Source organism: Ambystoma mexicanum, chromosome 11, assembly GCF_040938575.1.
Source record: "Ambystoma mexicanum isolate Mex_15411 chromosome 11, UKY_AmexF1_1, whole genome shotgun sequence".
NCBI lineage: Eukaryota > Metazoa > Chordata > Amphibia > Caudata > Ambystomatidae > Ambystoma > Ambystoma mexicanum.
Genome location: NC_090934.1, coordinates 546,618,405 through 546,643,384, shown reverse-complemented (window position 1 = coordinate 546,643,384; position 24,980 = coordinate 546,618,405).

Sequence of the window (24,980 nt, the reverse complement as noted above, 5' to 3'; positions counted from 1 at the left end):
GAAGTGTGTCCAATAGCCTCACTGTGGAAAGTTGCATTTAGAAGTGTGCCCAATAGCCTCACTGGAGAGTTGCAATTAGAAGGGTACCCAATATCCTCTGCGAATGTTGATTAGAGAAGTGTGTCCAATTGACTCTCTGGAAAGTTGAATTAGAAGTGTGCCAATAGCCTCTCTGGAAAAGTGAATTTAGAAGGGTGCCCAATAATGTCTCTGGAAAAGTGATTTTAGAAATAGGAATGCTCAAAGGAATGGACAATGAGAGTAGACCATGGAGGACAGTGATAGCTCTTGAAGAGGGGTCTAGGTTGATTGATGTCATTGATGGTGACATATTTTGAGAAGACCAAACAAATGATGAAGTGGTATTTTTTAGGAGCATCACACACTGAAATCGAAAAGGGAAGTCTCACAGCGTATGGAAAAAGGTGCTGCAGCGCTCAGTATAATTTCAGGAAGACTTGGAGAGAGTGCCAAATGTCCTATGGACCACAGGCCCTTATGACATGGGTCTATTGAAACAAATAGGGGAACAAAAAAAAAGTATACACATGAAAGGGGTTATAATATGAAACATGAGGGTTTGTGTTGTAATTAGACTAATGAATGTAAGATAATCATAAATAGATAAGGATAGAAGTACAGAAGTAAGAAGTTCAAAATTAAGAGATTGATGACAATTCGGTGGGGTGAAATAAATAAAAAATGAATGAATGAATGGATATTAAAGTAGCGAAAAGCACAAGTGGATAAGGTATCCAGATTTGTAAACAATAATCACAATGGATGGTGCTGGCTATAATTGACTAGTGCAGTGTATTTGAATAAAAATGAAATATGATTAATGAAAGGCCAAAGGAGTGTGGATGGCCAAGATTGAGCTAACAAATACGAGGAAAACCTTTAGTAGAACTGCACAAAAGAACGTATGAGAGTAAGAAACAAAAAAAATGTGTTTGCATGTATATGATGATATCAATTTATGTTTTACAGATGAAAAGTATTGTAATTGTTTAGCACGTGAGGAATGTCTACATGGCCTTAACAGAGTATAGCAATATAATTGGAAGACACATTATATTATGATAGAGGTAAGTGCTAGTGGACATGTAGAGATAGAAGAGGTAAGTATTGGTTCACACAGCAAGTGTGTGAAACAAACTATTGATGATTATTAGGAGTAAGAGGGCCCACGTTTGTACAGAAGAAAGGCAGTAAGGGATACAGTCTTTCAAATAGAAAGAATTTTCCCAAAAAAGGTGCAAACAGGTGTGAGCACAGGATAGCATATATATTTACACGAGTATGGCCATATCTAATGACGAGAACAAAGAAGACTTTGGCTAGCATTTCGTCGGTGAGCCTCTAGGCCCCTGTGTGCCTCCATCCGCCGTTCCCCTTCCTGGATCACCAAGCTCCTGCCTCCCGAGCCCTCCCACCGCCCTGATTGGCTGCCCAAATCCAGCGTTGCAATCTAGCGACTTGCGCTGTACCTGCCTGCCTCTTTTGTGCCCCAATTCAGCAGGTGAGTGGATCGAGCTCCAGTGACCTCGTTTTGCCCAAATTGTAACAGCATTTTATCTGTGAGCCCCTAGTCCCCTGTGTGCCTCCATCCGCCGGTCCCCTTCCTGGATCACCAAGCTCCCGCCTCCCGAGCCCTCCCACCGCCCTGATTGGCTGCCCAAATCCAGCATTGCAATCTAGCGACTTGCACTGCACCTGCCTGCCTCCTTTGTGCCCCAATTTAGCAGGTGAGTGGATCGGGCTCCAGTGACCTCGTTTTGCCCAAATTGTAATAGCATTTCGTCTGTGAGCCCCTAGGCCCCTGTGTGCCTCCATCCGCCGTTCCCCTTCCTGGATCACCAAGCTCCCGCCTCCCGAGCCCTCCCACCGCCCTGATTGGCTGCCCAAATCCAGTTTTGCAATCTAGCTACTTGCGCTGCACCTGCCTGCCTCCTTTGTGCCCCAATTCAGCAGGTGAGTGGATCGAGCTCCAGTGACCTTGTTTTGCCCAAATTGTAATAGCATTTCGTCTGCGAGCCCCTAGGCCCCTGTGTGCCTCCATCCGCCGTTCCCCTTCCTGGATCACCAAGCTCCCGCCTCCCGAGCCCTCCCACCGCCCTGATTGGCTGCCCAAATCCAGCTTTGCAATCTAGCGACTTGCGCTGCACCTGCCTGCCTCCTTTGTGCCCCAATTCAGCAGGTGAGTGGATCGAGCTCCAGTGACCTTGTTTTGCCCAAATTGTAATAGCATTATGTCTGTGAGCCTCTAGGCCCCTGTGTGCCTCCATCCGCCGTTCCCCTTCCTGCATCACCAAGCTCCCGCCTCCCGAGCCCTCCCACCGCCCTGATTGGCTGCCCAAATCCAGCGTTGCAATCTAGCGACTTGCGCTGCACCTGCCTGCCTCCTTTGTGCCCCAATTCAGCAGGTGAGTGGATCAAGTTCCAGTGACCTTGTTTTGCCCAAATTGTAATAGCATTATGTCCGTGAGCCCTAGACCCCTGTGTGCCTCCATCCGCCGTTCCCCTTCCTGGATCACCAAGCTCCCGCCTACCGAGCCTTCCCACTGGCCTGATTGGCTGCCCAAATCCAGCGTTGCAATCTAGCGACTTGCGCTGCACCTGCCTGCCTCCTTTGTGCCCCAATTCAGCAGGTGAGTGGATCGAGCTCCAGTGACCTCGTTTTGCCCAAATTGTAATAGCATTTCGTCTGTGAGCCCCTAGGCCCCTGTGTGTCTCCATCCGCCATTCCCCTTCCTGGATCACCAAGCTCCCGCCTCCCGAGCCCTCCCACCGCCCTGATTGGCGGCCCAAATCCAGCGTTGCAATCTAGATCCTTGCGCTGCCAAAGCCCCCGGAGGCCCCTGGGGCTCTCTCCATCCCTCCCCGCTCCCTCTTCCTGCTTCCTCGAACCCTCCCGCCTCCGAGCCCGCCCCCTCCCCTACTTGGTCCGGGCAAGAAGATCTTCACTCATTGCCAGTCCTCCCAGGGCAGCCCTCTGCCCGGTAGCCCATCGGCTAAGGACCTGAGGGAAAGGACAGAGACGGCACCAGATCGTATCTGCAGGTATCAGCAGGAGAAGCAAGAAGCCACCAACAAGTAAGTGTGGCAAGGGCGGGGACAGAAGCAAATACTTCTCGCCATAGTACCTTACCACTCAACCCTCACCATTTCAGATGTGTGCCCAATAGCCTCCCTATACAAAGTTGAATCTAGAAATGTCCCAACTGTAGAAGTGTCCAAAGTTGAATTTTGAATTGCATTACAAGTCGATTAGAAAAGTGTGTCCAATAGCCTCCCTGGCAAATTGATTTGAGACGTCTGTCCAATAGCCTCACTGAAGAGTTGCATTTAGAAGTGTGTGCAAAAGCCTCACTGTGGAAAATCGCATTTAGAAGTGTGCCCAATAGCCTTGCTGTGAAAGTTACATTTAGAAGTGTGTCCAATAGCCTCACTGTGGAAAGTTGTATTTAGAAGTGTGCCCAATAGCCTTCTGTAAAAGTTACATTTAGAAGTGTGTCCAATAGCCTCTCTGTGGAAAGTTGCCTTTAGAAGCGTATCCAATAGCCTCACTGTGGAAAGTTGCATTTAGAAGTGTGTCCAATAGCATCACTGTGGAAAATCAATCGCATTAAGAAGTGTGCCCAATAGCCTTGCTGTGAAAGTTACATTTAGAAGTGTGCCCAATAGCCTCGCTGTGAAAGTTACATTTAGAAGTGTGTCCAATAGCCTCACTGTGGAAAGTTGCATTTAGAAGTGTGACCAATAGCCTTGCTGTAAAAGTTAAATTTAGAAGTGCGTCCAATAGCCTCACTGTGGAAAGTTGCATTTTAGAAGTGTGTCCAATAGCCTCACTGTGGAAAGTTGCATTTAGAAGTGTGTCCAATAGCCTCACTGTGGAAAGTTGCATTTAAAAGTGTGTCCAATAGCATCACTGTTGAAAATCGCATTTAGAAGTGTGCTCAATAGCCTCGCTGTGAAAGTTACATTTAGAAGTGTGTCCAATAGCCTCGCTGTGAAAGTTACATTTAGAAGTGTGTCCAATAGCCTCAATGTGGAAAGTTGCATTTAGAAGTGTGTCCAATAGCATCACTGTGGAAAATCGCATTTAGAAGTGTGCCCAATAGCCTCCCTGTGAAAGTTACATTTAGAAGTGTGTCCAATAGCCTCACTGTGGAAAGTTGCATTTAGAAGTGTGCCCAATAGCCTTGCTGTAAAAGTTACATTTAGAAGTGTGTTCAATAGCCTCACTGTGGAAAGTTGCATTTAGAAGTGTGTCCAATGGCCTCACTGTGGAAAGTTGCATTTAGAAGTATCCAATAGCCTCCCTGGAAAATTGATTTTAGACGTGTGTCCAATAGCCTCACTGTGGAAAGTTGCATTTAGAAGTGTGTCCAATAGCCTCAACGTGGAAAGTTGCATTTAGAAGTGTGTCCAATAGCCTCACTGTGGAAAGTTGCATTTAGAAGTGTGCCCAATAGCCTGAGTGTGAAAGTTGCATTTAGAAGTGTGTCCAATAGCCTCACTGTGGAAAGTTGCATTTAGAAGTGTGCCAATAGCCTCGCTGGAAAAGTGAATTTAGAAGTGTGCCCAATAGCCTCACTGGAGAGTTGCAATTAGAAGGGTACCCAATATCCTCTGCGAATGTTGATTAGAGAAGTGTGTCCAATTGACCCTCTGGAAAGTTGAATTAGAAGTGTGCCAATAGCCTCTCTGGAAAAGTGAATTTAGAAGGGTGCCCAATAATGTCTCTGGAAAAGTGAATTTAGAAGTGTGCCCAATAGCCTCTCCGAAAAGTGAATTTAGAAGTGTGCCCAATAGACACTCTGTGAAAGTTACATTTATAAGTGTGTCCAATAGCCTCACTGTGGAAAGTTGCATTTAGAAGTGTGCCCAATAGCCTTGCTGTAAAAGTTACATTTAGAAGTGTGTCCAATAGCCTCACTGTGGAAAGTTGCATTTAGAAGTGTGGCCAATAGCCTCACTGTGGAAAGTTGCATTTAGAAGTATCCAAAAGCCTCCCTGAAAAATTTATTTTAGACGTGTGTCCAATAGGCTCACTGTGGAAAGTTGCATTTAGAAGTGTGTCCAATAGCCTCAATGTGGAAAGTTGCATTTAGAAGTGTGTCCAATAGCCTCACTGTGGAAAGTTGCATTTAGAAGTGTGCCCAATAGCCTCACTGTGGAAAGTTGCATTTAGAAGTGTGTCCAACAGCCCCACTGTGGAAAGTTGCATTTAGAAGTGTGCCAATAGCCTCGCTGGAAAAGTGAATTTAGAAGTGTGCTCAATAGCCTCACTGAAGAGTTGCCATTAGAAGGGTACCCAATATCCTCTGCGAAAGTTTATTAGAGAAGTGTGTCCAATTGAGTCTCTGGAAAGTTGAATTAGAAGTGTGCCCAATAGACGCTCTGTGAAAATTGCATTTATAAGTGTACCCAATAGCCTCTGTTAAAGCTACATTTAGAAGTGTGTCAATAGCCTCTCTGGAAAAGTGAATTTAGAAGGGTGCCCAATAATGTCTCTGGAAAAGTGAATCTAGAAGTGTGCCCAATAGCCTCTCCGAAAAGTGAATTTAGAAGTGTGCCCAATAGACGCTCTGTGAAAGTTACATTTAGAAGTGTGCCAATATCCTCTGTGAAAGTTGATTATAGAAGTGTGTCCTATAGCCTCTGTGAAAGTCGCATTTAAAAGTGTGCCCAATAGCCTCTCTGGAAAGTGAATTTAGAAGTGTGCCCAATAGACACTGTGTGAAAATTGCATTTATAAGTGTACCCAATAGCCCCTGTGAAAGCTGCATTTAAGAAGTGTGCCCAATAGCCCCTCTGGAAAAGTGAATTTAGAAGTGTGCCCAAAAGCCCCTCTGGAAAAGTGAATTTAGAAGTGTGCCCAATAGCCACTCTGGAAAAGTGATTTAGAAGTGTGCCCAATAACCACTCTGGAAAAGTGAATTTAGAAGTGTGTCCAATAGCCTCACTGTGGAAAGTTGCTTTTATAATTGTGCCAATAGCCTCTCTGGAAAAGTGAATTTAGAAGTGTGCCCAATAATGTCTCTGGAAAAGTGAATTTAGAAGTGTGCCCAATAGCCTCACTGAAGAGTTGCATTTAGAACTGTGCCCAACATCCTCTGCGAAAGTTGATTAGAGAAGTGTGTCCAATTGACTCTCTGGAAAGTTGAATTAGAAGTGTGCCCAATAGCTACACTTCAAAACAGCCTAATATCTGCAAGCTAACACAAATAGTTCACCAAAACCTAGAATAAGTGAATACTATCACCGGGCTTCGTAGAACCCTCAAACCAAGACCACTCTCAGCCAGTGATTTCGCCGAATTTATAAAGTCCAATAAACTGTAAGTCACACGTGAAACTAACCGGAAGCTAACTAACAGCCACTAATCATGAGTACACCCTCTCGACCAGAGTTTGTTGGAAATGCCCACCATCGACTGCCCCCACTTCCCGATCTGCCTTGCCGGCCATCCCGCCAGCCGCCTTCCCAAACCATCCCACCCTCCTTCGCATTCCCTACCGAGTGCGTAGAGGGGGATGAGTGCATAGAGGGGGTGAGTGCGTAGAGGAGGCGAGTGGGTAAATCAGGTGAATGCATAGTACGCGTGTGGGCATAAAGCAGATGAGTACCTGGAGCGAACGAGTGCCTGGAGCGAACGAGTGCCCAGAGTGAACCGACGTGTTGCGTAGAGTGGACGTGTACGTAGAACGAATGAGCGCAGATTGCATCCAGTACTGATGAGTGCGTAGAAAGGATGAGTACGAAGAGATGCTGAATGCGTATAAATTGGGCCAGATGAAAGCGCTTGCATAGGACAGACAAGACTGCGTGCGTGGGGCAGACAAAAGTGCATGCGTGGGGCAGACTAGAGTGCATGCGTGAAGCGGACAAGTGTGCATGTGCGGGGCAGACAAGAATGCATCCGTGGGGCAGACTGGAACGTGCAGAGCTAACCAGAACACGCGGGGCGGACTAGAGCGCGCGGGACGGGTCGGAATGCATGAGTGCGTGGAGCAGACCAGAGTGTATAGACCAGACGGGGGTGCATGGAGCGGATAGGAGCATGCAGAAGGGACTGGAGCGCATAGAATTGCATGACGTATATAGTACAGTCTGGAATGCAGAGAACATTTGGAAGAGCATATAACACCACCACGCTTACTCTCTCCTTTACATCACCACTCAACTAGAATGCAGAGATACTATGACACCATTTGGTATAACTGTTCTCATACCAACATCCGCCGCTTACTCCACATCACTCTAAGTAAACACTGCTGGTCTCACACACCCCAGCCAGGCATTCTCCTCAGGCCTAACGCAGCCACATCCTTTCTGGATAAATCCGTCCAGAACGAACACATTCTCCTGATCTCTAAACCACCACATCTATCGCTAAGAAGCAGCTATCACACAAATACCGCACGAGCTGCACACATATCAGGTGCTCACATGCACCTTTTGACTCTCTCTACTCTCTCTACTGATCTGAACTTCGGTTCCCAAGGGCGTTCAACCTACCAGCGCCTCCAGACCATACCAATGCATATAAGGCGATATATAAGTGCAAAATAACGTAACATAACATAACATAGAAGGTGGAGTAACCTTTTGGTAATTCTTGTAATGGCGAAATGCCAAATGGGTACATTTGGCAACATGCATGAAATATTTAGGATAGGCAAAACAATGTATTTTTTATATGTCACACTCACATGTATTTAATAGAAACAGTGCTGGGTTCCAAATAACAGGGGTAGGCAAGATTAATGTAGGTAGGACGATGAAAAATGTCAATTAGGTCTCAACAGATTAAACACAGCAGAGAATGAAGAGATTGCGGTCCCACGCTACCAGGAGGAGGACTTCAAAAGTACAGATAACATTTTCAGCATGTTAGAAAAAAATAAAGAAAGGCAGGCCTGATTGCTACATAATGACAGGATGTTTAAATGTGCACCAATGATTCAGAAAAAGCAAGCTTATAGTTGAGTGGGCTGAGAGTGCCAAGCGATGATCTCAATAAAACATTTTTCATCAAAGGAAACGAGTAAAAGTTAACCCTGAGGAAATAATTGATTGCCTTGTCAGCTAAACCATGACTGTGCCTCTATTTCGGTTTTCTACCGAGAGCAGGAACGCACACCAGAGTATTCTTCTTCAGCTACGGATGCACCAAGAAGAAAGAAGGGGAGCGATTGATGAAAACACATCCTTTTTTTAACATAAATTTTGAATTTGTTATGTTGTCTGTCTTGTTGTTTATTATTTTCTCATAAAAAAGGAGAATGCATGACTCATTGGTTTGAGAATGTCAACCACACAGGAAATGTGTCTTTAAGTGCACTATGCAGTTGTGGAAAAAGAAAGAAGTCCATGAAAAATAGGGCACTGGCCGACAAAGTAAAAGATGTATACATGTTTAATCTCAGATCGCAGCCAAGCCCCGGTATCAGCCAGTATGTATGTAGTATAAAGTGACACCAAGATGCGTGAAAAGAGAGGAAGGAGCAGCCATCTTGTTACATTACAAAAAGAGAACATGCAGTAGAGATATTTTAGGAGGCAGGAATGTTTAAAAGAAACACATAGGTATTTTAAGGGTTGGTTTTTAGGAGGCAGTATTGACGATATAGAGATACTTATTTTTCAAGAAACTGATTCAGTTTTATATTACAGATGGACGTGAGATACCTACACACCAGGTGATTGACGGCAACTGATCCTGTGAGCAGAGAGAAAAGGTTGAGGGACCCAGCCATATGCCCAGTTTCAACTGCTTTCATGAAAAGTTAGTTCCTACGAGACTCCCCCATACTTGTGTTCCACAGAAACAATCAAATGCCACACCCCGGTGACTATCTGACTTTGAATAAACAGATTGAGAATTTGAGTACTTTATGGTGAAATGAACAATGAACTCAAAAGGACTGGCCTAAGAGCTAAGGGGTTCTAAAAGTTATTGCAAGACAGCCCAAAGGACAAATACAATGGACTGATCATCAAGAAGGTCCGTGGATGTGGCATAAACTAAAACAAGATGAATTGGGTGGAAGATGTGTCAAAGGAAGACAAAGGGCATAATAAAAATGTGTATGGGAAGATAGCGGGAAACAAGGAAATGTTGTGTGGGTGGGAGGAAGGAAATAGTGTGCAGTAAAAGTTGCACTTGGACTGGAAAAAAAGAAATGGGATGGTGGGTTCCCTCAAGGAATGATTTCTCTTGATTCCCGTGCTGGCAAAAGGGAAATCACCTGATGTGTATATTATGTTTACATTTAATTGGGTAATGGGGATGGGATCCAGACAAGAACAAATAAAGTTGTTCTTTAAGGATATGAGTATATAAAAGTCAAGAGGGCAAAATGTTGCAATAGTTTTTTACCAAAAGGAGATTTATATATGTTCTAGAATAAGAGAGTACAAAATGATTGAAGTCACTGTTGATTCAGTAGAAATATTTTTTTTAATGAAACCTCCCATGTTGATATAAAGCACCACATTGAGGGGGGTGACTGGGAAAGGGATGCGTAAGTACACTGAATATTGGGGAGGGTGGACACTGGTTGTAGTGGTCATGTATTGAATAAGTGTTTAAAGACAGACCAGAGGGAGGAGTGTATAAGAGTATTAGACTCCTCCCCCTCAAACTGAATATAGATAGCATGATAGGCTGATCAATGGTCACAGTATTGCAAAAATCAGAATGATAGTGCTTTTTTTAAAAAGGAAAAGAGTACATTTGAGGCGACATATGTGTTTAGGGTCAGAATGACCCAGGATGTGAAAGGTGCCTGAGGCGCTACATGCACATCATGAATATGTAAAAATATAGTCCGGAAGCTGGATAGAAAATGAGTTATGCTCAAAAGTAAATTGGTTTGCCATTTGGTAGCTGAACATTTAGGTTGAACAGGCAGCAATATTTTCTAAAATGGATGCCAGAGACAAAATGGCATCTTGAGTGCAGGTGTCTAAAGGCCTGAATCATTCTGATATTGAATATTCTTTGGCAGTATTTCAATGTGAGATAAACCCATCTGGTATGATATATTTAGAATGTCTTGGAAAGAAAAGCAGACATGATTGATAGCAAACCAGATAAGAGCATGGGAAATCTACCAATTGGACAGAGCAGCTGCGTAATTAGTAACAAATGAGACGAGCTCATGAGGTTTCCCACAGTATGAGCTGCCAAGTAAATTTGGCAGGACCTTGAGAAGCAGATAAGAACAGTTTCTTGTCAGGAGTTTAAAGATGTGTAATTATGTTTAGCTGAGACTGGAAGGAGCTTATCAGTCTATGTGTCAGTCAACCGGTGCTTGCCAAAATGAGCTAATGTGGACTTTATGAGTGCGAATAAGCCAACCAATTAGAGACAAGGAGGGCTTATTTTAAAGCATTATGTCATTGGGAAACAAACCTATAAAAATAATCTAATTTTAGGAGTTCTGGGTGCTGCTTCCAGTGTCTTTTGAACCTATATTAATTATGACTGTGAACTTGTGCCCGGGCAGCTGGTTCCTTCATTCTTGTCTCCAGTGCCAGAGTCCACAGATGTCAGAGAGCTTGAGGGGATGCAGAGGGTCCCACCTTACAATAGTAAAAACACTGTCTGTTTCCTCAGTTGTTAGAATGAACAATGGAAGAATATTACCTGAGGAGAGAAGGTGGAATTCCTTGTATATAATTTCTGATTGGGTTTTTATTGGTTCTATGGTGGGCAGCAGCCAGTAGGACGTCAACTACCTCAGGTGATCTGCAGCTATTGAACCTATAACACAGTATATAATTCTTGAGTGATGTTTACATATACAAATTAATCTACAGATTATATTGCCTCATAATATCAGTTTTTCTATATAGTGCATTGGATATTTTAGAAATTGAGGCAACTTTCAGAAGGAGAGGAATTTCATTGCTCAGAAGATTGTGAAGGAATAGAGAATTTTGATAATGGGACTAATAGTGATGTTGAGGCCTTAGGTGATGTGTTTTCAAAGCATTGGCTTAGAATGTTTTTCTGGTTCTATAATATTACTATAGATGATGCATTTGAAGTGAGAGATATGTGTTGAAGTTGTGGCCAAATATTTTTGACTGGGAGTACACAATATTTTCTCTTTAGGAAAAGAAAATTAATCATCTAAGGAAAGAACATAGAGACATTTTGCAAGATTTTGGGAATTATAATAGAGGTGAGGGGCATTTGTCTGAAAATATATTTTTGCATACTATATTTGCACAAAAACACAAAGGCTCTTTTAAGAGCCACTCAGAGAGGTTTTTAAGTATTATGGAAAAGGAAAATGTTTTTGATGCCTTTTATCTGTATAGCCATAGCTACAGGTACAGCCAATTAAACATTGTGCCCTGTCAGAATTTTTATAGCCGTGGGTAGCAACAAGCCAATGAAACATCATGTATTCTGGCCACTGTGCAGACCTGGTTATAACTGCTGCTGTAGCCATGGGTACAGTAATACACATTTCTGTGCAGTAATCATATTATTTAATGGATTTTACAGTATACAATTTTACATGTGTTTCTGATTCTATGCCCTCATCTGTACCTTGGTGTTGTTTGAACTTTTAAGCCATGTTAGTACGTAAAAAATGTATGTGTACTGGCTACAAGCGGGCAATCATACCTGTGGCTACCGGCACTCCAATTGAACGTCGTACATTTTGGTTGCCTGTTGTAGCCTCAGGTATAAATGTTGTGTTCTACCCACGGCTATAGGTTTACATATTTCTGTGCATTGATTATATTATTTTATGGATGTTACACCACAGATTTGCACATGTCTTTCTGATTAGATATCCTGACCTTAATGCATGTGTGATTTAAGTTTGAAACCATTTCAATACGTGTTTTTCAGTTTATGGCATTTTCTTTTTTACGTGTACCCACGGCTTTAATGGATTCTGTTCATAGGCAGTGGTTTCATTTTTATGTGTACCTACGGCTATAATCGATTCTGTTCATAGGCAGTGGATGTATAGTCGCGGCTATGAAAAATAATTTATAAAAAAAAGTGTACATATTATTTCATCATCTATATATATATATATATAAAAACTTTGGTTTGAGGAGCTTTTTGTGACATCACTGTGAAACCTCCGCGACCAGTATTTTAATTTAGATTTGTAGGTTTCGCATTGGTGTGTGAAAGACAGAGACTAAGAGATCCCCCACTCTGTTTGTTTGTAAGGAAATGCGTATTTTCCACAAACCTTCTTGCTGCACCACAATTATGTATGAACAAAGTTCCACAACCGCATGTGTTGGTGATCCAATTAGTTTTGTTTATTGGCCCTTTCCGTTTACACGTGTTTGGGAATTGACTATGCTTTTTTCAAATCATGGCATATCCTTCAGCGTTATTCATATATGCATGCGATTGTTGAACTTTGTTCATACATAATTGTGGCGCAGCAAGAAGGTGTGTGGAAACACACATTTCCTATATATATATATATATATATATATATATATATATATATATATATATATATATATATATATATATATTCCGTGAAAAAAAAACTTTTTTAAAGGGATGTTATGGTTCCACGTAAAACCGAAAACCCCTTGAAATTCACCAGTTATGGTACGCTAAGCAACCATAACTCATGCCACCACCGTGCACTGATAAGACTTCCACCCAAGACATCAAAGATGACATCACAAATGTCATTGATGACATCACTGATGACATCACATGTGCATTTACTTTTCATGAAAATCTGTACAAGGGATTCTTATAGTAATGTTGATAAACAAAAGTGTGAAGGCATATTGGAATAGAAATCATGAGGTACGTACTACATTAAGTAATGCATTGATACGAATACTATTCTATTATCAGGTTTGTTCCAGTATATTAAGCTACTCATGTAGAAACATTGGCATTGAGTGCAACATACATGATGGATGTGCAATATTTATAATCTTACCTTGTTGAATAGTGAAATGATACATGATTTTTATTACAGTTTTATCTACTGTACAACATTTAATAACTAGCTAATAAAACACACTCACTACATAATTACATTATTCAAACAAAACATAAATAACACATACAAATATGAGTATATAGAGGAAAAATGAAGTAAACAACAGTATTACCAGCCAATCTTCATACCCCAACCGATTAACTTTATACACAGAAATGATCGCTCTGCTTCAAAGCTACTAATTCACTATGTATAAGTATCATATAATGAGACTGGACCCTAAGGAGAGTAGTGTGCATAGAATGTATATAAATATGAGCATAGTGTTGATAACCTTACTGTTTATCTTTATACACACAAAGTATTGCTGTTTTCCAAATCTGTGTTTTCCCCTATGTATATGTTTCATATGCTGTGAGTGAACCCCAAGTGAATTACTGTAAGAACATATTTGAAGTATAACTCTACAAATATGGTATTTGAATATGTATTATGAGTATATGAATTTTTAGTTCCTGACTGTTATTGGCCTAGATATGTCAGTAAAGGAGAAAAGAGGGATCCAGACATTTGATGTCATCAGTGATGTCATTAATGACATTTGTGATGTCATCTTTGATGTCTTGGGTGTTAGTCTTAGCAGTGCACGGTGGTGGCGCAAGTTAAGTTTACTTAGCGTACCATAACTGGTGAATTTCAAAGGTTTTACGGTTTTACGAGGAACCATAACGTCCCTTTAACAAAGTGTTTTTCACTGAATTTCATTGGTGTTTAGTAGCACAACTTCACCATAATGTCCCTTTAACAACGTTTTTTTCACTGAATTTCATAGGTTTGTAGCGCAATTTAACCCATAACATCCTTTGACAAAGTTTTTATCACTGAATGTAGATATAGATAATGTAAATGTTATAAATGTTTACTATGACTCCCTTAGCTTACATACATATAACATAGAAAATACTGAACCCCCTGCCCCGCTAGTAATTTTGATGTCCACGGACCGCACGTATGTCCGCGGACGTGCGCGGTCACCATCAACACTATCCAAAAACTCAGGGGGTATCTTACATTATTGTATCATACTATAAAAACACTAAACATGTTCAAAAAGCACCACATAAATACATTATATTTAATAGTAAATAAGAAGTGGAAACTGTATATGTAAGACGCCAACCATCCACTGAAATAGTGTTTTCAATATAATGGAATATACCAAAACAAAATAAATATGCTTCCAACAGAATTACCTCACAGAAACTGTGCAGCAAAAAGCAAGAGCATACCTACACAGCAGTAACACCAAACCTTTGTAAGAATCTAGTAAGTACACAATATTTATTTCATATATTTATACATTTTCAGTATTACGTACACTAAAACTAATATATATATATTTTTACACAGTACAGTACTTTGGAATGGCTGGAAGAACATTTCCCACGAGATGAAATGAGTGAAGGCAGTGACACTAATGGTAGACACAACATTTCTCTATATAAGCCAATTAATAACCATTACTTTATGTGTAGTTAACATTTTTTTTAACAGACCATACAGGCAATAAGTGTAATATACCAACAAAGACATTAAAAGATCCTCTGAAACAAATGGAACTAAAAATGGATATATTATTGAAAAGTTTCAATCATCTAAAACAGCTTGTTGAGGACCACATTAAAGAAAAGATTAAATATCACTGTTGCACATGTACCTGTTTCCCCTCTCCATGTCCCAGCCAACTATCCTCAAACCCTCCCCAGCAAGAAAAATGTTACGATGAGACTTCCATCCCTTCCTCCCCTTCCATACATCATGTCCAAACCCCTAATTCCCCTGTATTTGTTTCAGTTTCTGCTTCCCCCTTGCTTTTGTAATTTTTATATTGTTAAACAATAATAACATTTTAAGTGTGTTCTTAGTATATGCCTGTGTCTTATTTTTTTAAAAAAAAGGCACTTAGGGTGTCCGCAGACAGCGCAGGTGTCCGTTATGTCCACAATTAACCAAAATGGGGGTGTCCTAAGGACACCATACCTGTTTGTACTGTGCATAATTAAAATGGCGGTATCCTTAGAACACACAAGATGTCCACTTGTCTGCAATTAACCCAAATGGGGGTGTCCTAAGGACAATATACCTGTTTTTACTGTTCGTAATTAAAATGGAGGTGTCCTTAGAACACACAAGATGTCCACCTGTCATCCAAAATGGGGGTGTTCAAGGAACACCCTCACTGTTCGTAATGTCCGCAACCAGAATGAATATATCCGTAGAACACATATCCCGTCCGCCTGTCCGCAAAGTTTTGACTCACATTTATTTTATTCGGGGACTTCCACACTGTTCGTAGAACACCCGCGCACATGCGCACCACACCCTTGGGTCCTACGAACATTGCGCCTGTCCGTAACTGTCCGCCGCACGTGTGTGTGACACTTTTAATTAGTTCAGGGACTCGAACACTGTCTGTAGAAGACCCGCCCCCATGCGCACAACCTTCCCTGTGCATTTGGTGCTCTGCAGACAGCCGTTCCATTTGTGAACGTGTCACGACGTAATCATGTGACCGTAACCACGCTGAGCCTGTGTCCTGATTTGCAGACACTGCCCGGGCCCCCAAACATTTAAAAAGTGCTTTTTTGAGCACTCCAAAGAATTTTACAGTAAAGGTTCACCATTGCACATGTCCCAGTCAATGTCCCTGCCAATATATATACTTTTTGGAACTTTTTTAGCCCTTTTTTGGTGTTCGAAGTGTTCGGGGACGGCACAGGTGTCTGTGAAGCGCGCCCCAGCACCCCTATAAAAGGCCACACTCCAGAGCCGATCCTCATTCTGCTTTTGGATTTCCAAGATTTACAACAGGAAAATTGTGCAGGTTGCTGTTCTTGGTTCCTCGTTATTAAACTTCCAGATGGCATTCCAAATTGCTTCTGCTGCTACTGCCTCGGCATCAGCACCCCCACCGCGTCCACTACCACATCCCCAAGGGCCTGCAGAGGGGAATAGGCATGAGGATGCAGAGGAGAGTGATGAAGAGGATGAAGAGGATGAGGTAGTGGAAGTCCCTACTACTAGCACTCATCATGAGTCTTGGGTGTAGCGGTTATTTACCAGCGTTTATGGAAAGTCAACAGCTGATGTGAGCAAGGTGATCTGAACTCAGTGCTGCATGGTGCTCAGTCACGGCAAACCTGGTTCGTATAGCTATGGTACTACATCAATGAAGCGACACCTAAAGTCGGTCCACAATGGGGCTATTTATAAGTTTATACCTTGTGATAAACGTAGTAGGTTGATTTCCTCTGCAGCATCCTCCGTTTCTGCTCCTGTCACCACAAAAGACACTCCTGTGGGAGAGCACATCCCTCCAGCTGCCTCACAGGCCATCCATGATGCTGTTGACCCTTATCTTTCAAAGGTCACAATATTGTGCATATACTGCGATGCAGTACTCTGCAGGGGGGAGAACCTATGGAGTGCTTTCGAGACTACGGTCAAGGAACATCAGAAGGTCTGTGACCTACCTCAGTAAGGCCCACCCTTCATCTTCCTCTCTCCACCTGTCCTTTCTTATCCCTGTGGTTGGTGTCCCTTCCTTCCCCTCCTTTCCCCTCCTTTCCTTGTGTGTCATGTTTAAAAAACCAAAAAAAGGCTCTTTTCAGAGCCGCCTTTCACAGTTTAAAAATAGAAGTGACAAATAAATACCGCAGGGCCCTGTGCATTTTTTAGAAGTCTGCGGACAGTCCGCGGACATGTATTTTTTGGGAGTACTGCCCTATCAAAACCATTGAACTTTTCTATAGGGGGGACTAGTGGCTATGAAAAGAGCCTTTTTGTGCTGTTTTCTTGTGTTTCAAAAACATCAAATGGTTAACACCTACTGCAAAATGGATTGCTGTAATTCCAAAAAAGATCGCAATGCATTTTGTATATTTCACAGAAGAATCTGATTGCCGGCATTAGTAAGATGTACTTCATCTCTGCGAAAAATGTGTCTGCTACAAAACATAATGTTTTCATTCTGAAAAGAGGACATACCAACATCTCTCAAAAGGGCACAAACAGCCTTGTTAACATTGTGCCTTGCTTTCTCCATTTGTGGACCAAATGAAAAAGAATGCAACCACATTTGTCTCTGCGCAATACGGAAAAAGAATTACTCTGGAATTTGGATACATGTCCATGACTTTCCAAAGTCATTCTTTCATTGAAAATTGCAAAGAGACATGTCCTAAACTGTTCCCTCCACAATGAATAATAATAATGTCAGGATGACGCTGTGTTACCAAAGAAGCACAGAGAGGTACCAAATCCACCCACTTCATTCCACGCACTCCATGCCAGTGCACTTCCACATGAGGGAATCCAAGATGTACAGCCACTACACAGCGATCTGCATGCACCTCCAACCAATTTATCCAAGAATCTCCCAAAATCTAGACAATCTGCTTTCTGAAACACACATCCATAGCTATCTGCTCTTCTCTCAGGAAAAAGACCTGGTGACAAACTCCCTCCTTACAGAACACACCCAGTAAACCTTCTTAATCAATCCCTTGCTTTGCTCATTCTCATTTGCATGCCTCTCAACCTCAAAATCCCTGTATGTAATACGTGCTGTCCGCGGACAACCGCGGTGTCCGCGGACAGATCGAAAATCTTAATGTACGGAATGAAAATGTAAATAGTGTGCTCCACTTCCCCTTTGAGGTTAGCACTGGAAATAACCTTTTTTTTCTTTTTTTGCAGATGCTTCAAAAACACCTTTTATTTTGTATTTTTTCTTTTTTTTCTTATTTTCCTCCAAATGTCTTCATATTAGCTTCTCCAAAGCAACCCTTATGTTCCAAAACAGCATGGCATTTCCCATAAAAGATAAAGAAATTCCATCTTCTTTAAAATAAACAACATTATCAGAATCAATGTTATCATTATTACAAAAGAACATACCAGCTCCAAGCATGAAAGCAAACATGCCTCAGTTGATTGCACACGTAGCAATATTTAGCTGAGGACAAAAAACAAAACTGTTGTCCCATACTGCTCTAGGTAACAAAGCAGAAATAATAACCTTGGCATTTGGAAGGACTTAAGGACTTTCATGATTGCCTGAACCAAGCTTTGCAGATCTTGCAACAAAGTAGGGGCACTGACATAGCCCGAATGCACAGCACCACAGTGCAGGACAACTACATCTGGATTATTGAACCTAGCCATATCCTGACAAACCTCCAAAATTGCCTGCAAATAAAAACGAGGCACAGTACTCCACACCACCTCCACTCCTTTTACATCAAAATTCTTTGCCACATTGCCACATTCCTATCAACAAACATATCTCTGAGCAACAACACCATGACTTTCTCCACCTCTGCAATCTTCACTACACAAAGCCTCATTCAACACAAACCATAACCTCAACATCTGATTGGCTGATCCCTACAGTGCCTTTTCCATGCTGGATTTGCTGAAAAACCTCAGATGTGGCAGGCCCGGTCCGCGGACAACCACAGTGAATGTGGAGCACGTAACACTGGGGCCGCCCTTCTACCCTTGTCACTTCACTCTCTGAACCATTCCCTCATTGGCTACTTTTAAGCAGTCACACACTCATCCACCAATCACATCCAAGAACTCTACATCTAACTCTATCATCACAGATCAGCACTTTAGATGTACGATTGATCACCCTCAGTACAATTTGGCTGTGACTGCAAAGGACCTACAGCAACAACTTCTATAAAACTCCCCAAGACTTCTATATGCAGATTCATGCACATCCACATGCATGAACAAGGTATGAATGTTTTCTACACAGTACATGTACAGCTCTTCTAGAAATACAATACATCCCGGGAGCATAGCTCAGCAGCAAAGTGTGCGCCTTGGAAGCAAGACGACACAAAGCAACACAGGTTCGATCCCCGGGTCCTCGCATAGAAACCTCTGGGTGTTTAAGCGTGTTATAAATATGCAACTAAGATAAAATAATTGCGCAACTAAAAAACAAACAATCCTGCAACAGCGCCTCGAAGTCCGCGGGCTGTGTGAGCAATAAATCATTTTTATGTAAAATAAAATAAATAAAAATATAAACATAGCAACTGCCACTAACCCTGTAAAACTGTAAAATGAACTGACTGTCATTTCTCCCATCTGCTATGATGAAGTGTCAATTGCAAACATTTCTGCTCTCCAAAATTGTGTTTACACACACACCTATCTAAAAAAATATTATTTCATATTATAAGATGGGAGAAATAACCGTATAATTATGAAAACAAAACAATGTCTACATTAACAAAAGTGCTATAAACACACATATTCACTAACTTCTTTATTTTACAATTGCAGTGAAGACCACTCTCCTGAAAAGCAGCAGCGTCTGAAGTGCGAACAAGGACTTAGAAGAAACCTACTCTTTCCATACAAAAAAGTAAGTACTACACTAACATAATGTTCTAACTGCTACTCAAACACACTAACATTTTAGTATTGTAGAACAAACAAGTGTATTAACCCGTTACCATTAGATGTAGATTTGTGCTTCCCCTTACCAGTTCCATACTTTATATTGTCATCTGAACCCAGTATAGTAACACACAAATACAAGAATAGCCTTCCCAACTTGATGTAGCTGCCCATTGCACAATCACACACCTCCACAATCATTCTTACCATTTTACTCAGACACTCATGCACAAAGCACGCATACACTGCACAACAACCCAACCCACACTTTCTTTTTTTTCCTCCAACAGACCCCAAAGAATGCCTGCTAAAAAGCAACTCCATAGAAAAGAATGCAGAAGTAGAGCAAATCAAAATAAAAGTGTCCAAAATAAGCATCCATCGCTAGCAAATTTTGTACAAAAAGTTCAAACAAAACAGCTAATACAGTCATTAAGCGAAACAAAACAAGCTTTCTGTACAGAAACTTTCCCTCCTCTATCAAAATGTAAAACGAAAGAGAAAGTAATTAATAAGACTTCAGCTACCACTACTGCTAACACTGCACCTATAAATCTTGATGTAGTGGCAAGTAAGCATACCAAAAAATTATTTTACAAAAAATGTTCCGCCACAGAGTCCTTCAGAACCTTATAAAAACAGGAGAGAAATCATGCACAAGCCTTAAATCCTACCATAGAAAATTAATCCTAGAAGCTCTCATAGACAGTGCAAAAGAAAGTTATTTATTTTAGTTTTAAACAGAATGGAACCACTAACAAAAGTAACTACTAAACTACAAAAAAGACTTCTCAAAAAATAGCTTCTTAAACATCTGTGGAGGTGAATGGAGTTACACCACGACCACAGAACCATATTTTAATGAAGAAGCATAGAAACAAAAGCAAACAAACCCAATTGCTATATATAGCAGTGGACGAGGGTATGAAAAACTTAATAACACCATTATGGAACAAGAAACTCTGCTCACAAAAATATCCCCTGAAAACTCAGTATCACCTCCCATTCTACTGAAAACATCGAGTCTACAAATGGCCGTGCACATCAAAGTGTAACATTGCCAAAAAAAAATTCAAATCTTTACACCAGTTCCTCAAGCAGTATGTAAAAAGCAAAGACAAATTCAAAATGAAACTACTACAAAATATGGATGTTTGTCCAGTGCACAAATGCACAGCACTACAAGGACATTCATTAGCCTGCATTTCAGGACCTATTTGCAAAAGTACCTTCCATCATATCAAAATTATATCAACACACCATTCAACTATAAGAAATCTGGTCCAAAAACTCTACTATGCTAAAAGTCCTGCTTTAGCACTTACCAATTTAAATAACAATCTTCTACATGGTACATACAAACAACTACTCGAAGAAATAGAGCATATCCAGAGAAAATATTTTGCAATTGAAAGCCACTTACAAAATGCAATAGATGTACACCAAACTAGCAACTACTGTACAAATAGCAACCTTCTATTAAACACATACAAAAAAAAAATACTAAAGTTTAAAAGTACCTCAGCTGAAGTACCAAACCATGTTTGTGTGTATTGCTGCAGGACTTCTTATAAAAGTACCACAAAAACTGTAGACATAATGTACAAAATAGAAGACAATGAAGATTCCAAATGGTTCCAATTAGCTCTCTACCTTATAGCAGAAAACCAACACGACATTACTGACCCCTTAATACTTTGCAATTACTGCACTGCAAAACTTGACAACAACCAAACACCTTCACGTGTTATCACAAATAACTTGGAATTTTTCCCACTACCAAAACCCCTGCAACAACTCAATTTATATGAGGGCATCCTAATTCAAACTGTGCACTCATTTCAAGCACAATACGCCTCCAACCAAAAACAGCTAAATTACCTCCCTCTGAATTAGTGAAAGGCATACATGCCAAAGTAGTTTATTTGCCATTAGATCTCAAAGAAAATGTACAAACTTTAGGAGTGCAACGGCCAATAGATCAATCTTTAATTGTCTTAGTAAATGGCGTACCTACAAAAGACAAAAGAATTTGGCAACAACTCCTGGACTTACATAAAGTTAGACAAGCCTTGCAATATCTAAAAAACAACAATGAATACTTCAAAGAAATTAAGATTGAAGAAAACCTGAGAGCAACCTTTGAAATTATTCAAGAGTCACCAGAAACTGGTCAATTTGAAATTCTAAATCCTGCTACAGAATCCAATATTTTAGACCATTATACAATTCATCCTTTACACTCTAAGGACACTATAGATGATGCACTGGAAATGTACCAAATGCGACAAGCCAAAGGATCTCCAATCAGCATATGGGAAAAAAGTATAGACGCACAGGCCTTTTCTCTACCCTTTCCTACTGGAAAAGGAGGAAGATACGATGACAGACCCACACAAATAACAGCATCAGAATATCGCTCTTTACGAATGTATTCTGATGACCTCACATTCAGACAAAACGTGGAATATATATTCCACCTTCTCTTTAAAAGTGAACCAGCAACTCTATGCTATGGAGTTGCACACACAGTAAAATCAGGTACCCATTTTCAAAATATGTCAGCTACACAATTATTACAAAAAGTGGAAGAAAAAGATGACATTTTACAGTCAAGTATTACAAATCTTTTAGCAAACATGCGTGGTACAAAAGAATACTGGTTCCGACGTCACAGAGATGTACGCTGTATGATAAGAAACCTTGGCCCACCCACTTGGTTTGTTACATTAAGTTGTGCAGAGTATGCATGGGAAGATTTACACGATTTCCTACGCATAGCAAACAAAAACAAAACAAACATAGATATAAAAACACCAGGAGAACTCTGCTTTCTACATCCTTTTAAATGTATCAAGATATTTACATCATCACTTCATTGCTATGCTACACTTTATTTGTAATAAAACTGTTCCTCTCCTCGGAGAAGTTCAACATTTCTTTTGGAGGAAAGAATACCAAGCCAGAGGAGCACCACACATCCACTATTATGGATTAAAGATGCTCCTAAATTTGGTCAGGACAGTGATGCCACTGTTTTGCAGTTCATCCAAAAATATGTCACTTGTAAAATCTCTTCACAAACAACACATGGTGACCTTCTTGCACAAATTTTACAATTTCAAAGACACAAATGTGGGAAACATTATCATCACAAATATATAAAAAGGGAAATACTACACCAAATGCCACTTTGGTTTCCCTAGACCAGTTTCAGCAACAGGTCAAGTAAACAACTTCATGTCTTCAGTCAGACATAGTGTCAAAGGTGAAAGGTAAATCACCTAAGAACACATATTACATACAAAGAACAGAACAATCAAAATACATCAATGATTACAATGCAGGCATTACCCTCCTGTGGAATGCAAACATAGATGTGCAGTACATTGTAGACGATTCCACTGCAGTTGCACCATATGTCGCAGCCTACTACTTAACCAAAGCAGAGAAAACAGAGCTTCAGGGCCTCTGGGATGACATATCATCTGACAAAACACTATCACAGAAACTATACTGCTTAGGCATAAAAATTCTCTCTCATAGAGAATGTGGCAGCAAAGAAGCTGCAGACTATTTAACCCGTACTGCCTTGTATGGAAAATCTGACAATATAGTGTGGCTAAGTCTTGGTACTGCTAAATCTAGAAAAATAGTTCTCAAAACATATGAGGACATAGAAACAATAGCCAAAAATTATCCCAACAGCCAAAACATTTTGAAAAACAATTTACTGGACACATACTACCCAAACAGGAGTACCACTTTGGAAACCATGTATCCCTACCACATAGCCCAAAACTTCACATACAAAAATAATGTTAAACCAGATGAAAAGAAAAGTAGATACAGAGTTGTAAATTATGAAGGCAGCTTAGTGAAACTTACCAAATGTAGCTTAATTTATCATATCAAATTGTCATTAAAGAACTGTATTACATGTACTTGCTACAACTTTTTAAACCATGGCAAAAAGAAGAAGAGTTACTTGATACACAATACCCCTATGAAGATGCTTTCAAAGCAAATGAAAGCACCATAACAGACGTAAACTATACACAGTACCAAACAATGTTGCACAATGAACAGCAACACGAAGAAGAACTCCAGGCCCAACTACAAGTGGACACACCCAGCAGTAGTCAACATTCTGTAACAGGAAGCCAAGAACCACTTGGACAGCCACTAATAGCAAATGAGGCAGAATTAGCCATGATAGAATTAGAAAACGCCATGTGTCAGTATGAACAAGCTACAGAAGACTTCGCTGTACTGAAATCACAACTGAACAATGAGCAGCGTAGCATTTTCCAAGAAATTACAAAACAAATTGAACATGGTGTGGAACATGAAAATAAAAACTGTACCTGCCAAGACTACAAACCTATACTGCTATACGTGAGTGGTGAAGCTGGTTCAGGCAAAAACATGGTGTGGAACATGAAAATAAAAACTGTACCAGCCAAGACTACATTTGATTCTTGATCAAAATCATCAGCAAGTTCCTTCAACAATTGACAAACAACAAACTGTCAGCTGGTGTAACTGCGCCCACAGGTTTAGCTGCATACAACATAGGTGATGTCACTTTACACCGATTACTACTCCTTCCAGAAGAACACCAAAACAAATAAGACTATTACAAACTTTCCACAGAAGCTCTAATGGAACTACGCAGAGTTTTCAAACAAATGAAAATGCTGCTAACAGAAGAGGTCCTCAAAACAGACCACAAAGAGCTTTTTGGAGGAAATCACATTATTGGTTTTGGATATATTCTTCAATGGACACCAGTGAAAGCTGAACCTATTTTTAAAACCTTAGGGCACAAACTGTGCCATAAAACTCTTGGCAGCATAGGAAATGCCAACCTTTGGCAACATTTCTAATACAGAGAATTAACAGAAACATTTGCCAGTCTGCAGACCTCACATATGCCAACATTTTACTCACGTGCTACTGATGTCATGGAACAATTAGCACACACAAATGGCAATTGTATGTCCTTGATGCAACTGTTTCAAGCTGTTCAAAATTCAATGAAACAATGTTGAAAAAGAAATGCAACCAATAATTGAAATTTGCTCTACAAATGAACTGGACGTACATGGTATGACACTACCCATGTGTCAACAAGCCACAACAAGAATAAATACCCTGGAAAACTCTATCTCCAACACAGCTGGTTTGGAGAAAATATTATAATTATCTTTAAACTGTAGAGTAATGCTTAAACGTAACCTTGACATGGAGCAAGGAATAGTTAATGGAGCACTTGGGACAGTTATTAGCTTTCAAACATACCCACATGACAAGAACATTCAATTTGTCAATATTCTCTTTGACAAACTATCAGAAGTTAAAAGGATAGGACGCTCAACAGTCCGCTTCCTTCTTTTCAAAGACATGTATGTATGCAGAGAACAGTTTCCACTAACTCTAGCAAACACAGTTACCATTCATAAATCACAAGGTCTTACCCTAGATAAAGCATTAATAGATATTGGTAGCGCAGTCTTTAAAGAAGGCATG